General features: G+C 42.8%; 1 long non-coding RNA gene across 1 annotated transcript; it reads right to left on the minus strand.

Annotated features, from left to right (window-relative positions):
* Positions 1–1,434: 1,434 nt before the first annotated feature.
* Positions 1,435–16,405, minus strand: LOC102993371 (uncharacterized). The gene is made up of 3 exons (XR_448779.2): positions 16,341–16,405; positions 8,496–8,576; positions 1,435–1,959 (listed from the first exon to the last, which is right to left on the minus strand). It is a non-coding gene; the product is annotated as an uncharacterized lncRNA (long non-coding RNA).
* Positions 16,406–19,522: the final 3,117 nt, after the last annotated feature.

The raw sequence follows: 19,522 nt of genomic DNA on the forward strand, positions 1-19,522 counted from the left end.
TGTAGTCGTTGAGCGGGGGTGGGTCGGGGCTATGCTGGCATTTTGTAGATAATCCAGGTCCTTGTGTTCTGTCTGCATTCACCAGCCATCCCCATGCAGTCAGATGAGCCACGAGCGCGGGGCAGCTACTTTTAAAGTGGAAAGAGACTCTGAGGTTAACAGGATGTCGTCACTATAATGGAAGAGAAAGACATCTGTCATGGTAGACAGCTGCCACAGGGCCTCACAGGCTAGTGGGAGGCCACCCCAGGATCACATCTGCAATTTTCTGTCCCCTGTCCTTATTTCTTCACATCTCTGCACTCACGAGAGTTTCCTTGGCCTCCTGGCTGGCTCATCAGTTGCTGGGCTGCACCCTGCAGGCCTGAAAGCCTGGTAGTTGTCCAGCCTTGAGACCGAAGAAAGAACCAGAAGACAGTGATAGAGAAAAGAACAGTTTATTGGACAGGGGATCTTACGTGTCTGAAGCAAAAAGTCCTGGAGCGACACCTCCACTGTGTACAGCCAACAGCAGGCAGGTCATGGCAATAGTCTGTGCTACTCAGGGGGAGAAAAAAGCTACCATTTATAGGGGAATTGATGTCAGATGGGCTCATCAGTTACCTGGGACTAATTAAGCCCTATAATTAAGAGGATTGAGTAGTCATGTGAGTGAAGCAGGGCCTGGTCAAGCAGAGGATGGACAGAGAGCAAGAGAACAGCCATCTTGAATGGCCTGACTATACAGTAGTACATATACATAGTAATGGGATACAAAGTATTTCACCCTCACCTGTCAATGAATCATCCTGTTCTCCACTCCAAAGACAACCATTACTAACAGTTTTTTATGTTATGTTTCCACTGATTCCATGCATTTATAAAAATATTATGTGTATATATATATATATATATCATGTATATGATAAATGTAAATGGTAGCATACTCTATACATCAGTGGTCCCCAGCTTTTTGGCACCAGGGATCAGTTTTGTGGAAGACATTTTTCCACGGACCGGGGGCAGGTGGGGGGATGGTTTCAGGATGATTCAAACACATTGCATTTATTGTGTGCTTTATTTCTATTATTATTACATTGTAATACATAATGAAATAATTATACAACTTACCATAATGCTGACAGGAGGCGGAGCTCAGGTGGTAATGTGACCGAAGGAGGCCGGCTGTAAATACAGATGAAGCTTCACTCGCTCAGCAGCTGCTCCGCTCAGCCGCTGCTCATCTCCTGCTGTGCGCCCCAGTTCCTAACAAGCCACGGAGCAGTACCAGTTTGTGGCCTGGGGGCTGGGGACCCCTGCTATATATCATTCTGCACCTTGTTTTTCTCACTTCGTATATCTTGGGAGTTCATTTTGTATTTGTAGGACTTCTTTTGTTTGCTATATAGTATTCTACTATATAGATGCATCATAAAATATTTAACCAATCTCCTATAGACAGATATCTAGGTTGCTGCCAATATTTATCTTTATCACGAATGATGCCCTAATGACTATATTTTTATTGTCTCTTCATCCAGCCCTTTCTTTGCCATCCTATGTATAACTGCAGCCTGCTGTTCCGTGCCCTGGCAGTCCCCATCTTGCTCCCATGCTTTACTTTTCCTCACAGCACTTTAAATTTTCTGTCATTCTATATATTTTACTCATTGATTGCTTGTCTTCACCAACTAGAGTTTGGGCTCTATGAAGACACATATTTTTGTCTCTTTATTTTGCAGCTGAGTCCCTAGTACCTGAGTACCTGATGCATAGTTAGTGCTCAGGAAGTATTTATTAAGTAACTGAATGTTTTAATTAAATCCCACAAAAGAAAATCATACATGGTAACTAAAAGGTACATATCTTCTCTTCAAAGCAAAATAAGTCATAGTGTAACAGAGCAGGACCCTATGGGGCCTTCCCAGAACAGACCTCTCCACCCATATGTCCTCTGTCTGCCTTTTGTCTGTAGAAAAACTTTGGTCAAAGAAAAAATTTAATCAGAAAAGTGAGAAAATGCAGAAAGGAAAACAGTCAAGCAAGACAAAATAATAATACTTTAGCCATTAAACAAAGTCAAGGACGTTTAGTTGCTTTTCAAGGGCTATAGATAATATTCTGACCCAGGTCCTTTGAGCTGTTTTGCAGATACTGAAAAAAACACCAGGAGGAAGAAGTTAACTGTATGTTGTCCACAAGCACCTAGATCCCAGACTGGTTGGAAGCAGAAGGTTGATGACGTTGATGCCCAATTACCTCACCACCAACCAATCAGAAGAATGTCCATGAGCAGATCACACACCTCAAACCCTCCCTCCCTCACCCTGTCTTTAAAAACCTTTCCCTGAAAGCCTTGGTGGGGGTGGGTGGCCGGGGGAGGTTCAGGCCTTTTAAGCACTAGCTGCCTGGACTCCTTGCTTGGTGCCCTGCAATAAACGCTGCACTTTCCTTCACCACAAGCTGGTGTCAGTAGATTGTCTTTACTGCATGTAGGGTAAGCAGACCCAAGTTTGGTTCAGTAACAGTAATTCCCAGACTGATCGGTCATTTGTCCTCTTTGTCTAGTATTAATCTTTTACATTGTGTCAAATGAGATTGCTTTAGTTTGATCCGGAGTTGATATACTCTGTGAACCCAGGAATGTCTCAATTAAATTCAGCCTATTTGACCAGGGATAATGTTTCCTGATCTTTCTGAATTATTACGCCAAATAATGGGTATTTAATTGAGTCTCTGCATTCTTGTATATGGTGGCCCTCCTGCACTGATAATATCATATATTAACATGCAATTTCTTCTACAGCTGTGCATTTTCAATTACCAGAAGACTGAGTCACTGTAGTATTATTTCTGGTAAGTGCAAAGGGTGCAGAAATCTCAAGTTATCTTGAGAAAGTCAATACATGTTTAATTTGTCCCAATTACCTTCATGAGGAGTTAAGATGTGGTAACCTGCGTTCTTCTCTTGCGGAGGGATAGGTCTGCATTTCAATCAGTGTTTCAATTAAACACTTGTTTAAAAGTAAAGTTGGGCTTCCCTGGTGGCGCAGTGGTTGGGGGTCCGCCTGCTGAGGCAGCAATTAAACACTTGTTTAAAAGTAAAGTTGGGCTTCCCTGGTGGCGCAGTGGTTGAGAGTCCGCCTGCTGATGCAGGGGACGTGGGTTCGTGCCCCAGTCCGGGAAGATCCCACATGCCGTGGAGCGGCTAGGCCCGTGAGCCTTGGCTGCTGAGCGTGCGTGTCCGGAGCCTGTGCTCTGCAACGGGAGAGGCCACAACAGTGAGAGGCCCGTGTACTGCAAAAAAAAAAAAAAAAAAAAAAAAAAAGTAAAGTGTCATTGACAAATTGTTCACTGGGAAGGGGATCCTCTACAGAAAAATAAAGAAAAAGAGACTGAAACAACATGCTGGGTTGGCCAGAGCACTAGTGAAATTCCTGGAGGTTCTCTCCAGTCTACAGCAATGTCAGGGACCAAGGGGGTGAACGCACCTCAAAAAATTATTCAATATCGAAAGGGCTATGTGAGGCTTACGTCAAACAGCCCCTTCCCCAACGCTCAGGGCCTTTTGGGTCCTGCAGATGGGCCTTTGCCCAGTGGCGGAGCGAATTCCTAGGCTCTCACGTCGCATCTCACCCCAGCAGCCTGTTGCGGGGAACATACCACAGCTCTGACCACTGTCTGAGGCCACACTGGTCCGGAGATGCTCGCTGCATCGGAAAATCATCTTCTGTCATCTCTGCAAGGGTCACACCCTGGCCCCCACACAGCAGCTCAGCAGCGTGCCCAGGTTTACTGGTTGGGAGGCCATCTGGTGTGGGGATTAAGCAAACAACCTCAGGGCCTCCCACTGCTTGGGATCAGATCTTCGCCCTGCTGCTTCCTGATGTGTCGCTCTGGCTGGTGGCACATCAGGGCTCTATTCTGACTTTAGCATCTGGGAAGTGAGAATGTAATAACACCTATTTCACAGGTTGTTGGGAGGATGACTTGCTTCCTGGGTGCAATTAATAAATGCATGCTGTAAACCTTTCTAGTCATAGGCAGTGGGCAAGAAGGTGGAGCCACAGGCTGCTCATCCACTTAAAAATTAAATCCTAGTTAGTCCTAAGTAAGATTTTATTGCCAGTGATAGATATGGAATTCCAGAATATGTCACCCAGAAAGACTAAGGAAATGCACCTGAGTGGTTTAGACAAACTACACTCATACCCAAGGATTAATGAGATAAGAAATGTAAAGCGTTCAGCACGTCCCTGACCTGTAGAAACCCCCCAGAATGGCAGCAATTACTAAGGTCAGGAAAAAATAACAGGAAGTGGGTGAAATTAATTTTAATTATATATGTATATTAGCTTCATCTTTGTTTATTTAGGTTATCATTTACATACATAAAAATTTATCAATTCTAAATGAACACTTTGATTGATTTTGGTAATTGTATACAATGTGTAACCATCACCATCATGATATAGAATGGTTACTGTGCCTTAAAAGTTTTCCATCCCCTTTGCCTGAGTTCTTTTTTTTTGGATGTTTAGGACTATTTATTCTCTCCTTAAATATTTATTTAGCACCTGTTACATGGCAGGCAGGGTCCGGGGTGCTACGGGAGACATCACTGAACAAACCAGACAAAAATCCCTGCCCTCCTAGAGCTTACCTTCTAGGGAGAGGGGGCAGGCAATAAACAAAATACAATGTCATCAACACCCCCATCCCAATTCGATAGGTGAAGATTCTGGATTACAGGGAGGGGAAGGGACTTAGCCAAGGTCACACAGATAATTAAAGTTCAGTAACACAAAAACAGGGGACAGCTGGGGGCTGTAGTGGACTGGGCGTGCATGTGTCAACTAAGAAAGGATCACTCCCTCTCAGCCCTGGACATTTATTGCCAGAATTCTGCAGAGGAAACCAAAGCACACCTAGATTCAGCTTGTGGGCCATCAGTTGGGGACCCCTGGAAGAATGGTGAGGGTTACAAAACACCACTGTACCTTTAATACATTTAGACACACTTGAATATCATACTTATAGATTTTTAAAAAGAAATTCTTCTCTCCCCCCCAGCCCCCATTTTTGGTCCCAAGGAAAAAATTTGATTCCTATGTTTTTCTTTCTTTTCATGTACTTTGGAAGATCCAGGCTGTGAATGGCCCTGTTCCTGAGTTCTGTTTGGAGACACGTGATTGCCTTTCATGGCCTTTCGAACATTGACTCTCCGGGTGATTTTAGGAAAGTCACATTACTTCTCTGGATGTGTTTGTGCTCTTGTAGATGAAGAATACTGGAACAGATTTGTTTCTAGGGTCTCTTCCAATACTTCAGAAAATGAGGCGGTGTGGTGTGGGCAGGAATACCAGCCTTGAGTCTCCATTCTTTTTTTTTTTTTTTTTGCGGTAGGCGGGCCTCCCTCTGTTGCGGCCTCTCCCGTCGCGGAACACAGGCTCCGGACGCGCAGGCTCATTGGCCATGGCTCAAGGGCCCAGCCGCTCCGCGGCACGTGGGATCTTCCCGGACCGGGGCGCGAACCCGGTTCCCCTGCATCGGCAGGCGGACGCGCAACCACTGCGCCACCCGGGAAGCCCGAGTCTCCATTCTTGATGTAGCACATGAACGTGGCAGACCCTAGTGGGTAAGAGCCTGTGGTCACATCAGACAGACTTAGGTTTCCAGCTCCTTTCTCGGAAATGTGTAACATTTTCTATGCATCAGTTTCCTCATCTGCAATATCAGGCTTATTTTTTAAAATTGAGATATAATTGACATATAACATGTTATTTGTTTTAGGTATTTAACATGATGATTCAATATTTGTACATCATGCGAGATGATCACTGCAATAAGTCTAGTTAACATCCATACTACACATAGTTATAGAACTTTTAAGATCTACTCTCTTAGCAACTTTCAAATATACAATACAGCATTGTTACCTATAATCCCCATGCTGTACATTGTCTACCCAGGACTATTTACCTTATAACTAGAAGGTTGTTTCTTTTGACCACTTTCAACTGTTTCACACCCTCCTCCCCTACTTCCGACTTCTGGCAACCACCAGTCTGTTCTCTGTATCTGTGAGTTTGGGTTTTTTAAAAAGTATTCACATATAAGTGAGATCATACAGTATTTGTCTTTATCTGGCTGACTCATTTCACTTAGCCTAATGCCCTTGAGGTCCATCCATGTTGTTGCAAATGGCAGAATTTCCTTTCTTCTTATGGTTGAATAATATTCCATTGTGTATATACACCACATTTTCTTTATCCATTCATCTGCTGATGGATACTTATGTGTTTTCATGTCTTGGCTATTGTAAATAATGCTGCAATAAACATGAGGGTGCAGATATCTTTTCAAGACAGTCATTTTGTTCCTTTGGATAAGTACCCAGATGTAGAATTGCTGGATCATGTGGTAGTTCTATTTTAAATTTTTTTTTGTTTTTTTTTTTTTTTTGCGGTACGCGGGCCTCTCACTGTTGTGGCACGCAGGCTTAGCGGCCACGGCTCACGGGCCCAGCCGCTCCGCAGCAATGCGGGATCCTCCCGGGCCGGGGCACGAACCCGCGCCCCCCGCATCGGCAGGCGGACCCCCAACCACTGCGCCACCAGGGAAGCCCCTATTTTAAATTTTTTGAGGAAACTCCATACTTTTTTTCCATAGTAGCTGCACCAATTTACAGGCCTATTAGCAGTGCACAGGGATTCCCTTATCTCCACATTCTCACTAACACGTTTTCTCTTTTCTTTTTGATAATAGTCATTCTAACAGGTGTAAGGTGATATCTCATTGTGGTTTTGATTTGCATTACCCTGATGATTAGTGATGTTGAGCATCTTTTCATGTACTTGTTGGACACTTGGCATGTCTCCTTTGGAAAAATGTCTAATTATTTCTTTTGCTTATTTTTTAATTGCGCTTTTTTCTTTAATTGAGTTGTATGAGTATAAATTTTGGATATTAACCCCTTATTAGATATATAATTTGCAAATATTTTCTCCTGTCCCATAGGTTGCCTTTTCATTTTTTTTTATTGAAGTATAGTTGGTTTACAATGCTGTGCCAATCTCTGCTCTACAGCAAAGTGACTCAGTCGTACACACATACACATTCTTTTTTTTTTTTTTTTTTTTTTTTTGTGGTATGCCTCCCTCTGTTTGAGTGTTATTTGGGCAGCTGTTTGTAAACTGAAAGTAAACATATATATGACAACAGAGTGGAATTCCTTTGTGTGTTTTTTCCTGTATGTTTCCCTATAAGCCGCTCCGCGGCATGTGGGATCCTCCCAGACCAGGGCGCGAACCCGGTTCCCCTGCATCGGCAGGCGGACGCGCAACCGCTGCGCCACCAGGGAAGCCCTACACATTCTTTTTTTAATATCCTTTTCCATTATGGTTTATCCCAGGAGACTGGATATAGTTCCCTGTGCTCCACAGTAGGGCCTTGTTGTTTACCCATTCTAAATGTCATAGTTTGCATCTACCACCCCCAAACTCCCAGTCCATCCCTCTCCCTTCCCCACTCCCCCTTGGCAACCACAAGTTTGATCTCTATGTCTGTGTGTCTGTTTCTGTTTTATAGTTTCTGTAGGTAGGTGCCATATTTTAGATTCCACATATAAGTGAAATCATATAGTATTTGTCTTTCTCTTTCTGACTTACTTCACTTAGTGTGATAATCTCTAGTTGCATCCATGTTGCTGCAAACGGCATTATTTTGTTCTTTTTTTATGGCTGAGTAGTATTCCATTGCATATATGTACCACATCTTCTTTATCCATTCATTTGTTGATGGACATTTAGGTTGTTTCCATGTTTTGGCTATTGTGAATAGTGCTGCTATGAACATAGGGGTGCATGTATCTTTTTGAATTATGGTTTTGTCCGAATATATGCCCAGGAGTGGGATTGCTGGGTCATATGGTAATTCTATTTTTAGTTTTCTGAGGAACCTCCATACTGTTTCCCATAGTGGCTGCACCAACTTACTTGCCCACCAACAGTGTAGGAGGGTTCGCTTTTCTCCACACCCTCTCCAGAATTTGTTATTTGTAGACTTTTTAATGATGGCCATTCTGACTGGTCTAAGGTGGTACCTCATTATAGTTTTGATTTGCATTTCTCTAATAATTAGTGATGTTAAGCATCTTTTCATGTGCCTACTGGCCATCTGTATGTCTTCTTTGGAGAAATGTCTATTAAGGTCTTCTGCCCATTTTTCGATTGGGTTGTTTGTTTTTTTGTTGTTGAGTTGTATGAGGTGTTTGTGTATTTTGGAGATTAAGCCCTTAAGTCGGTCACATCATTTACAAATATTTTCTCCGTAGGTTGTCGCCTTTTCATTTTTTGATGGCTTCCTTTGCTGTGGACAAGGTGTGCGTGTATGTTAGCTACTCCTCTAGAAGCCTCGTCATCCTAATATACTGAAAGCAAGGCTCAGACCAATTTCTCCCACACATGAAGATATTACTAAACAAACATTTATTAACAAACAAATAACCATATTACCTGTTCTGCAGCTTGATGAAGCCCTGTTCCTCGTTCCTCTTGAGAAAAGTGCTGTCAGCCTTATCTGGCCATTGAAATCACCTGAGGAGATTTAAAGACTGCTGATCTCTGGGTTCCACCCCGGAGTTTCTGATGTAATTGCTTTGGGTGTGGGATGTTTTTATCTCCTCAGATGATTCCAATGTACAACAAAAGTTGAGAACAACTGACCTCTAAAAGTTTTAGATTCACAGACTGTCACCCTACATGAAAGGTTTATTGAAAGCAGCAGTGATTATATTTTATTGGCTGGATTCTGTTATCTTTTTGGTTGGCACCAGGCAATCACAGCTAGACATAGAACATAGAGTTAGGAATTTAGCCTAGGATGTTGTCCTTAAGGATTTAGTCTAGGACATGGGTTGGCAAACTACTGCCTGCCGGTCAAGTCTGACCCAACGCTTCTTTTTGTATGACCCACACGTTTAGAATGATTTTACTTTTTTTTGTTGTTAACTTTTACATTTTTTAATGGTTGAAAAGAAATCAAAAGACGAATATCCTTTTGTGACACATGACAATTATAAAAACCCAAGTAGCTTTGCTCATTTGTTTGTGTATTGCTTAGGGCTGTTTTGCATTATGGGAATAAGAATCGCGCAGAAACCATGGGACGGAATCGTTGGGCCGAGACGGTACATGGTGCTTTCATGGTTTTCCCCTGCTGCTCGGCGCACTACACATCTCTGTGGTGCAGCTATAACTCGATTTGCTTGTTGCCCCACAAAGCCTAAAAGTTTTATTATCCAGAACTTTACAGAAAGAGTGCTAACCCCTGGCCTAGATGCTTCACTAGATTCTTATACTTTCTTCGTGGGAGCAAGGTGAATGCTTCTAAAATATGTTACACCATTTACATACTTTAAATATCACTCATTCCAACAAAGAGACACCATTTCTAACATTCACTATTAAAAAGTCACTACTTTTCCCAATGAAGACCAACCTCTGGCCTCCATTCTGTGGAGAGCAGAGCCTATGTTGTGTGTGTGTGGCATGGAGAAGAGAAAGTTGGTAGCTCCACGTCTGGTGGGCAAGCTCTCTAATGAGGATGCCAGAGGCCACCAGTGGCTGTCAATTCATAGTTAGGGTAACAGGACCTAGGAGATAATTTAACTAGTACACACTATGTCTGCGATTTTCAATCCTGGTTGCATGGTGGAATCATCTAGAAGGTTTTAAAAACATCAGTGCCTAGGTCCCACCCCACACCCTTTGAATCAGAAGTTCCAGAGATAGGACCCAGGTATTTTTTTTAAAGTCCCCCAAGGTGACTTATGTGTAAGGGTTGAGACCCACTATTCTGTGATGAAGCCCTCTGAAGTAAATTATTGACATCATAACAGGTAGATAAGCTAATATTAGACATGAAAATAAAGTAAAATGGAGTAGATGGTATAATCAATGCTAATCTTTTAACATTTTATTAAAATTTCAGAGCCAAGTGGTCCCTACTCGCTCTAAGAATGTGTACATTTACAAATAGAACAAGAGCAAGATTTGCAAAAACACAAGATTTGAAGGACACACACAGTCCTGACTAAACCTTACCCTTTATCAAGCCCTGATTAATTTAATCTAACTCTGGGAATTTTCCACGGCAAACTTGTTCCCCCAAATTACCTGAGCTCTTTTACCCTAGGACAGGGGTTAGTAAAAGTCTATAAAGGACTGGATGGTAAATATTTTAAACTTCATGATCTCTGTTGCAATGACAACTCCACCATGGCAGCACAAAAGCAACCACAGATGAAACAACAACAAACAAATGTGGCTGTGTACCAATAAAACTGTATTTCCCCAAACAGGAAGTGGGCCAGACTTGTGCTGAGAGCCGAGTTGGCTGACCTCTAATCTAGAGCTGTAACTCCCAGCAGGATCCGTGTCACCTGGGAGCTTGCTAGGAATGCACATTCTCAGGCCCTCCCCTCATTCCTCCTACATCAGAAACTCCAGGGGAAGGCCCAGCAAGCCCTCCGGGTGATGCTGCTGCATGCTGAAATCTGAGGCCCACTGCGCCACAGTAATCCTTCTGTGTGCACAGGAACGTCCTGCGTAGCTGTTAGAAGTATACCTCTGGGCCTCCTTATTCAGTGCAGAGGTCTCTGTGCTTTTAAGAATTACAGCAGAATTCTTAGATAAAGGGACTCATAACAGCTCCACCCTAGCACCAGACATGTGATACAGATTGCTTTCCCTCATAACAACCCTGTGAAGGGAGACTGTGTAATAAGGCCCATTTTACCCACTAAAACGCTGAGGCTTAGAGGAGTTTGGTAAAATTGCCAACATCACACAGTTAGTAAGGGCAGATCCAGGATTCTAACACCACTCATTCTGACTCCAGAGTAGTCAGCTACTTAAGAAAGTGCTTTTGGTGAATTGGCTCATCCCACTTTGATATGTGGGGAAAGCCACTTTACTTTTATTAGAGAGAGAACACGCACCTCTTCTGTAGTCATTTTAGCTAAAACCTTCATCTAGTTTCCTTTCCCAGGCTCCTGGAATCTTAACTCGAGCGCTGTTTTTCTACTCTCGGCTGCAACTTGGCCACCACAACGAAAGTTTCCAGAGGAGAGCTCCTTACGACATATAGAGTATTTTCATTTGTATGCTGATGTGACAAATGAACCCACACTATGCTCGGGTGTTCTGAGGAATATGAACTTCTTTATTTTGCGTCTATTTAACCTGCTTATTCTCATGAGGGCTTCATGTGAAGGAGCAGGGCGGGGGAACCGAAATGTTCACTCTGTTTAATTCTTAGTCCAGTGGTTCTCAACCGAATGCACATTAAAACTACCGGGAAGTCTATTGAAAAGTGTTGACAAAGTGAGAGAGTGGCATGGACATATACACACTACCAAATGTAAAATAGCTAGCTAGTGGGAAGCAGCCGCATAGCACAGGGAGATCAGCTCGGTGCTTTGTGACCACCTAGAGGGGTGGGGTAGGGAGGGTGGGAGGGAGACGCAAGAGGGAGGGGATACGGGGATATATGTATGCATGTAGCTGATTCACTTTGTTACACAGCAGAAACTAACACAACATTGTAAAGCAATTATACTCCAATAGAGATGTTAAAAAAAAAAAAGAAAAGTGTTGCTGCCTGGGCAGCATTAATTAATTAATCAGGTCTTCATCTGTTGTCTCAGTTACTGGAATTGTGGGGAGGGGTTATTGGAAATTGAGGGGGACACAAGGCCCCCTCGGCATTTATGCAGCCCCTTCTCCTCACTCACCATATTCCTTCTCGTTCTCTCTCCTTTCTATCATTCTATCATCCCCTCAGCCAAAGAAGGGTGGGACTTTTATTTTCCCTACCAGAGCCTCATTCTACCATAGAACTCCAAGCCTCATGGCCCAGCTGCCATAGGCAGAAGGGCTATTTTCTAAATAAGAGAACTTCTGAGGCTTGAAACTTCCGTACTCGATTTTTTTTATGCTACTTGGAGGTGTGGGGAGAGAATGGGGTGGGAGTGGAGAAAGGAAAGTAGAAATACTCTCTCATACCTATTGTCTTGCTGCATAATCTTATTTTGAATGTCAGCGTCTGAATATAAATTCCTTGGTTCTTTTTGCTTTCTGGAACAAATAATAATCTCCTCCCCTCCCACCCCTATCCCCACTCCTATTCCATCTCCACCAAGATTAGATATAGATATAGACAGATACAGACATATAGATATAGACACTTGGGTCAGTCCAGAGAGGTAGGGAGTAATTAACACTCAGCAATGCAGAAGAGAAAAACATAGATGTTTTCCAAAATATTAACCCCATCACATTCTATGTCTCATGGCTCCTATGCTTCCTTTACAGACTAGGAAATAGGGGCTCAGGGAAGTTAATTTGCCCTGCTGAGGTCACACAGTTAATTACCCTCAGAATCAGGATCCAGCCCAAGATCCCGGCTATTAAGAGTCATACAGGGGCTTCCCTGGTGGCGCAGTGGTTGAGGGTCTGCCTGCCGATGCAGGGAACGCGGGTTCGTGCCCCGGTCCGGGAAGATCCCACATGCCGCGGAGCGGCTGGGCCCGTGAGCCATGGCCGCTGAGCCTGCGCGTCCGGAGCCTGTGCTCCGCAACGGGAGAGGCCGCAGCGGTGAGAGGCCCGCGTACCGCAAAAAAAAAAAAAAAAAAAGAGTCATACATTTACCCAGCTATATGTAGGGTCCCGATATCTTGTTCAGCATTTCCTGACTATTCCAGATCCACTGAATTAGAGTTTCTGGCAGTAGGCTTAGGAATCTGCATTTTTAGCAAGCACAGATCCCTCAGAACCTAAAGTTGAGATGCCTGCTCTTGGGTGAACCCCAGCTACTGCCCTCAGGTCAGTCACCACCAAACCATCACTTCCTACCTGGCCTTCTAGCTGTAGATGAATCAAGCGTCTACATTTAAGAGAATATTTTTCAAGTCTTAATTTTGCCTCTGTCAAAATGACAGATTTTAAAATGTAAGCTTCTTTTGGACACAGGTGAATTGCCAAGGTAGCATTTTTTTCCCCCTAAAAGTTTTAGACATTATGTGAATCTGGCACTTTTTAAACATGCTTACAAACTCTAGGTCCTGGAGTGAATGAGTTTTTAGAATCAGGAGACAGATGAGTGGGGTAACTAAAATGGACAGGACAAAGCCAGGCAGGGAAGAGAGAAGAGATGGGACTCAGCAAAGAAAGAGGTGAGACGTTCAAAGAAAAACTGTGCTAACAACTTTGTTACAAACCAGGAATAGAATTATGGTTATGATACATGTTAAAGGCAGGATATACCAACAAAGTGAGGTTAAACGTGCTGGAAGTCAGCATCTGTATCTTGGGGACAAGAGAAACATAAGGATGAGAGGCCCAGTGAGGTCAGGTCAGGAGAGAAGGTAAGGGGTGGAGGTGTTTAGAGGGTTACAAGAGGCAGGGGAGGTTCAGCCCCTCTATCTTTTGAGGCTCCAAATTGTATTCAAATATGAAGAAAAGGCTAAATAGGGTTTCACAAATTATGGTATATTTTAAATAATAATTTTAGTAAGTTAATGCTTTTAACATGGAAGAGAATTGATGGATTGCATGTCTAAGTTTATAGGAACATAACATCGAAATTTCCACTGGAACTTCTTTGTGAATGTGAAGTGTAAGGCAAACAGCTCTCCAGGATGCACAGCCGCAGGGGCCTGGGAAGGAGGAATCCTGTTCCCCAGTGCTAGGGAGAGCTGGACAAGCCCGAAGTGGATGTGAATAAGACCGTGACCCTCCCCTGCTTCAAACGCACCAAAATCTTCCCCTTGTCCTCAAATTCTCAGTCCTTTAGCACAGTCTATATTGCCCTACCTGCCCATCTGGGGAATTTCTTTAAAAGCTCCGTTGTTTCCCACACTTAATTTTTTTTTTTAACATCTTTATTGGAGTATAATTGCTTTACAGTGGTGTGTTAGTTTCTGCTTTACAACAAAGTGGATCAGTTATACATATACATATATCCCCATATCTCCTCCCTCTTGCGTCTCCCTCCCTCCCACCCTCCCTACCCCACCCCTCTAGGTGGTCACAGAGCACCGAGCTGATCTCCCTGTGCTATGCAGCCGCTTCCCACTAGCTATCCATTTTACATTCGGTAGTGTATATATGTCCATGCCACTCTCACTTAATTTTGCAAAGCGTTGGCTCTGTACAATTTTAATTAGGAAGGAAAAACAGAAGCTCTTGCTACTGCGAGTGTCCTGTGAACATATGTAAAGATTTTTAAAAATTTCTCTCTCACATAGGATTTTATTATAAGAGCTATAATTTTCAACTCATTTGTAAATAGGGCACAGACACCTTGTGTTGCTTAAGAGGACTCACCTGGCAGCAGTTTGCATAAGAGCTATAATTCCCAAAGTAGTTGTGAGTAGGCCATAGATACCTTGTATTGCTCAAGAGGACTCACCTGGCAGAATTCTGCCACATCAGTTTGGGTCCTCAGCTGTCCTGACACCTATAAGATTTCTAACCTGAATCGGCAGCACTTTGAGTGGTGGCGTGTAGGCAGTTGGACAGAGGTGTCCGAAAACACATATCCAATCTTATATCTGGTATGATAAGGAGGGAGGAATAAATGATTTGAGGAATACAGAAAACTTTCTGCCCCTGTAAATAAAATAGCTAAGGGTCAGAGGCATGTATCTGGGAGTCAATCAATGTGCATTCTATTGTTATATTGATGTATATCTATAATATATTGATTATATTCATTCTTCTGTCATTTTCAAGCTGTACAACCTTGACCAAGTCACTCACACTTTGGTCCTTTAGTTTCCTTATCAGTCAAGCAATATGATTTACTAAGGGGCGTTAACTAAGAATTCCAAGAATGGAGAAACGGTTGAGGCAAAAAAGAAAAAGTGTTTATCTGGGGATTGTTAGGTCTGCAGCTCTGGAAACACAGGTCCCAGAAAGCACTTGAATTGTGTTCAGCTGGACTACAAAATGGGGGAGGTTTATAACGGCAAAACCTCACAAGGTTACATACATTGTTTGTCTAGAATTAGGATTAGAGCTGGCAAGAAGTAAGCGTTCGGGCTTCCCTGGTGGCGCAGTGGTTGCGCGTCTGCCTGCCGATGCAGGGGAACCGGGTTCGCGCCCCGGTCTGGGAGGATCCCACATGCCGCGGAGCGGCTGGGCCCGTGAGCCATGGCCGCTGAGCCTGCGCGTCCGGAGCCTGTGCTCCGCAACGGGAGAGGCCACAACAGAGGGAGGCCCGCATACCACAAAAAAAAAAACGGGAGAGGCCGCAGCAGGGGGAGGCCCGCATACCACAAAAAAAAAAAAAAAAAAAAAAGAAGTAAGCGTTCTCAGTAAACAAGGATTAGTTGCGCTGGTGGGGCAGAGGGGTGTGTGGGTGTGACTGTGTGCATCTGCCAGCAGATATTGTTTTGAAAATGGCTGGTGGTGTCCTTGAGTTTGATACTGTTCAGAAAATTCAAGTTCCCAGTGATGCAGGAATGTGTCTGAAACCACATCCGCAATGGCCACCCAGCTCCATTTTAGATGCCTGAACCATAGTTACTCCATTCTGACTTTTAAATAATCTTAAATATGTCATCAGGGGCCTTTAAGATCCCTAACAACCTGATCATTTTATGATTCTATCATTGCCTCATCATGCAGACGTAATAGAGATTCATTTCTTTACCTGAAGGCAGTGTGTCTAAGACCTCTTCTGACAAGACTTCAACAGCTATAACGCAGAAACTATTAAACCACCACCAGCCACTAGCTAACACTTTGGTTTGGGGGCGGCGGGGGGGAGTAGGGATGGGGTGTAGGTTGATGTAGATTTCATTATTGTTCCCAATTCCTTATTCCACCCTCTATTCATGCCCTTTGGTGTGTGCTTTGCAGTTCATTTCAGTAGAGACTATACTTCCCTGCTTTATTGATGCTGGGCTTGGTTGTGGACCTTGGCCATTGGGATATTAGTAGACCTAACATGAGAAGGCTTGAATTAGAATTGCACAGTTGGTCTTGCCATCTTGACCACCGTCACTTCCATAAGACGACAAGCCCTGGGTAGTCCAAGGAGAACTAGAGATGTATGGAGCTGAGCTAGGCTCAATCTACATTTTGGAGTTAAGGTCAGCTGAACACAGCCTAGATCAGTTGATTCTCAGACAACTCACAGACAAGTGAGCAAGAATAAATAATTGTTGTTTTAATCCACTGGGTTGTCGGCCACAGAGCATTGTAGCAATAGATAATTATACAGAATATAGGACTGGGCATCATTTATCAATAGAATACTTTTAACCACAATTAATAGAGAATGCTACTTACGAGAGCTTCACCAAAATTTCAGCTGGAGTTTTAGTACCAAGCAACTGAAGCCGATTGAGACAAGCTGAAATAGAAAAGGCAGTTTATTAAAAGGATATTGGATAGCTAGAATCCTGGTGGAGGTGGCGTAGCCAGAAATAGATTTGGAGATGTCAGACAGGATCACCAAAATCTAACCACACAGCCCTTCTGGTTGCAGTGTAACTGCTGCCGCCACAGGATACATACACCACAGATGCCATGTGCACTAGACATCAGATGCCAGTGATACTGCTGTTTCTGGAAATTGAACGCAGTGGCCACTGACCAAAACCCACAGAACGGAAATGCTCAGCTTCTGCTTTAGCTCCGTGCAACTCCGTGATTCACCATTAGATTCTGATTCTTGTGTGTGTTTGTGCCTCTGTTTGGTGCATGTTACACCCTAACTTCAAGGGAGAATAACAAGGTAATTATCTGATATTTACAGCTTCTCTGGTGAGAGGTAGGCTGTTCATAAAGTGGGAAACTCCTAACATAGGAAAGAGGAGGTGGCATGCTGCGCAGCCAATGTAAAAGATAAACGTCCACTTCAAACAACAGAAGTTACCAGCTCATCTAACAGTACATCTAAGATGTAGGGCAGGTTTCCCCAATGCTTGGCCCTGGAAATCCACAGTGTCATTCAGACTCAGTTTCTTTTCTCCTCACATTCTTCCATAGTCTGGCTTCACCCTAAGGCTGCTTCCCTCAAAGTTATGCCTATGGTCTGAATGTTTGTTTCCCCCCCTACACCCTCCAATTTATATGTTGAAATCCTAGCCCCCAAAGATGATGGTAGTTGAAGATAAGGTCTTTGGGAGGGGATTAGGTCACAAGGGTGGAGCCCTCATGAATGGGATTAGTGGTCTCATAAAGGAGACCCCACAGAGCTCCCTAGCCCCTTCTACCATGCGAGGACACAGAGAGAAATTGCCAGCTCAGAACCAGGAAGAGGGTCTTTACCAAAATATGACCATGTTGGCATTTTGATCTTGGACTTCCCTGCCTCCAGAACTGTGACCAGTAAATTTCTGTTGTGGATAAGCTACCCAGTGTGTGACATTTTGTTATAGCAGCCCAAATGGACTAGGACAGTTATATAATGGATGCCACAGAAACTGGAGCTTGTTAACCAAGATTTTAGACAGAGAACTGATTGAAATGAAAAGGTGTTTATTTGGGATTTGTTAGGACTGCAGCCCGGGAGACACAGATTCAAGAAGCACCTGAATTGTGTTCCACTGGACTACAAAATGAGGGAGGCTTATAAAGGCAAAAACTTCAAGGTTGCAGTTAGTTACATGAGCTGTTTATTAAGAATTATAATTGGAGCTCACAAAAAGTAAGAGTGCTTGTTAAGTAAGGATTGGTTGGGTCCGTAATGGTTGCATAGTTACAAGGGGAGACCTTGAGACCAGAAGTTTGCAGCTGGCAGCTGTTGTTCTGAATATGGCTGGTGGCATTCTTGGGTGTCAGACAGTTCAAAGAAAGTTCAAGTTTCAATGGTGCAGAGCTCTGTCTGAGACCAGATCCTCAATGGCCACCAGACTTCATTTTTGTATACCCGAACTGTGATGACGCCATTATAATTTAAATTTGTCATCAGGCTATATGCTATTTTGTTCATCTCTAAAAGTGAGAAAGACATGCTTTTCCTGCACACTCTTGAATATTCCCTGATCTTTTTTCAATTATAGTAAAATGTGTAGATTTTCAGTATAAGAGTTGTATTAGTCAGGGTTCTCTGGAGAAACAAAATCAATAAGATGTGTATATATATTTATTTTAAGGAATTGGCTTTCATGTGATTATGGAGGAAGTCCGGCAATCCAAAGTCTGCAGGGTGGGCTGGCAGGCTGGAGACCCAGGAAAGAGCTGTTGTTGCAGTTTGAGTCTGAAGGCCATCAACTGGCAGAATTCCTTCTTGCCTAGGGAGGTCAGTCTTTGTTCTATTAAGGACTTCAACTGATTGGATGAGGCCCACCCACATTATGGAGGGCAATCTGCTTTACTCAAAGTCCACCAATTTAAATGTTAATTTCATCCCCGAAACACCTCGACAGAAACATCTAGAATAATGTTTGACCAAATATCTGGGCACTGTGGCCCAGCCAAGTTGACACACAAAGGACAATGAGTTTGGCATATGAAATTTTGTAACCATCACTCCAATCAAGATATAAACGAATGTGATAGCCCCAGAAAATTATCCTGTATCCTTTTCCAGTCACTCTTTACCCCACCCCCATAGCAGCTATTTCTGAATTCTATCACCACACATTAATTTCCAGCTTAGAATTTTATATAAATTGAATCATACGATATGTAATCTTTTTGTGTCTGGCTTGTTTTAGACAGCAAAATGAACAGAATGTGTGTATGTGTGTGTGTGTGTGTGTGTGTGTGCTTGTGTGTATGGTGTAATTAACATTAAAATAAACACACAGATCCAGATGTTCAGTTAGGTAAGTTTTGAAAGACTTGTATACATCTGTGTAACCACTACTCCAAACAATGGAATATTTTCATTGCTCCAGAAAGTCCCATTATACACTTTTCCAGTTAAACCCCACCCACCCAAGGCAGCTGCTTTCTGGGTTTTTTTCTTTTCTTTTTTTTTTTTTTAAGTTGAAATATCTTTAATACAGAAAACATATTTTTTTTGAGGGGGAGTGTACTTCTAGGGATGAGCATAGTAGAGGTGAAAACACTTCAAAGAGCTTCAGGAAACAATTTTCCACAGAAGACAGAATAATAACTCCACATTTGCAATTTAGGTCCATAATTGGCTGGTAAGAGTGTTCAGTAATTATATGAAGGTAAATTTAATTTTCAATTTTTCAGATTTCTTACTCCTTAGCTGTTAAAGGAAGAAAGACAAATCAGAGAGAACCACTACACCTATATCACTGTCTTTTCATTAACTAAATATCTCCTATATCTTAATAGCTACATGGAGCACTATTTCTAAAGTCACTGTATTCTTTTTTATATATACATTGTGAAGTGATCACCATAATAAGTCTAGTTAACATCTGTCATCACTTTATTTTTAAAAATTTTTTTTAAGACTTTCTTTTTCTTTTAACATCTTTATTGGAGTATAATTGCTTTACAATGGTGTGTTAGTTTCTGCTTTATAACAAAGTGAATCAGTTATA

The sequence above is a fragment of the Physeter macrocephalus genome, chromosome 1 (genome assembly GCF_002837175.3).
Source record: "Physeter macrocephalus isolate SW-GA chromosome 1, ASM283717v5, whole genome shotgun sequence".
In the NCBI taxonomy this organism is placed as follows: Eukaryota; Metazoa; Chordata; class Mammalia; order Artiodactyla; family Physeteridae; genus Physeter; species Physeter macrocephalus.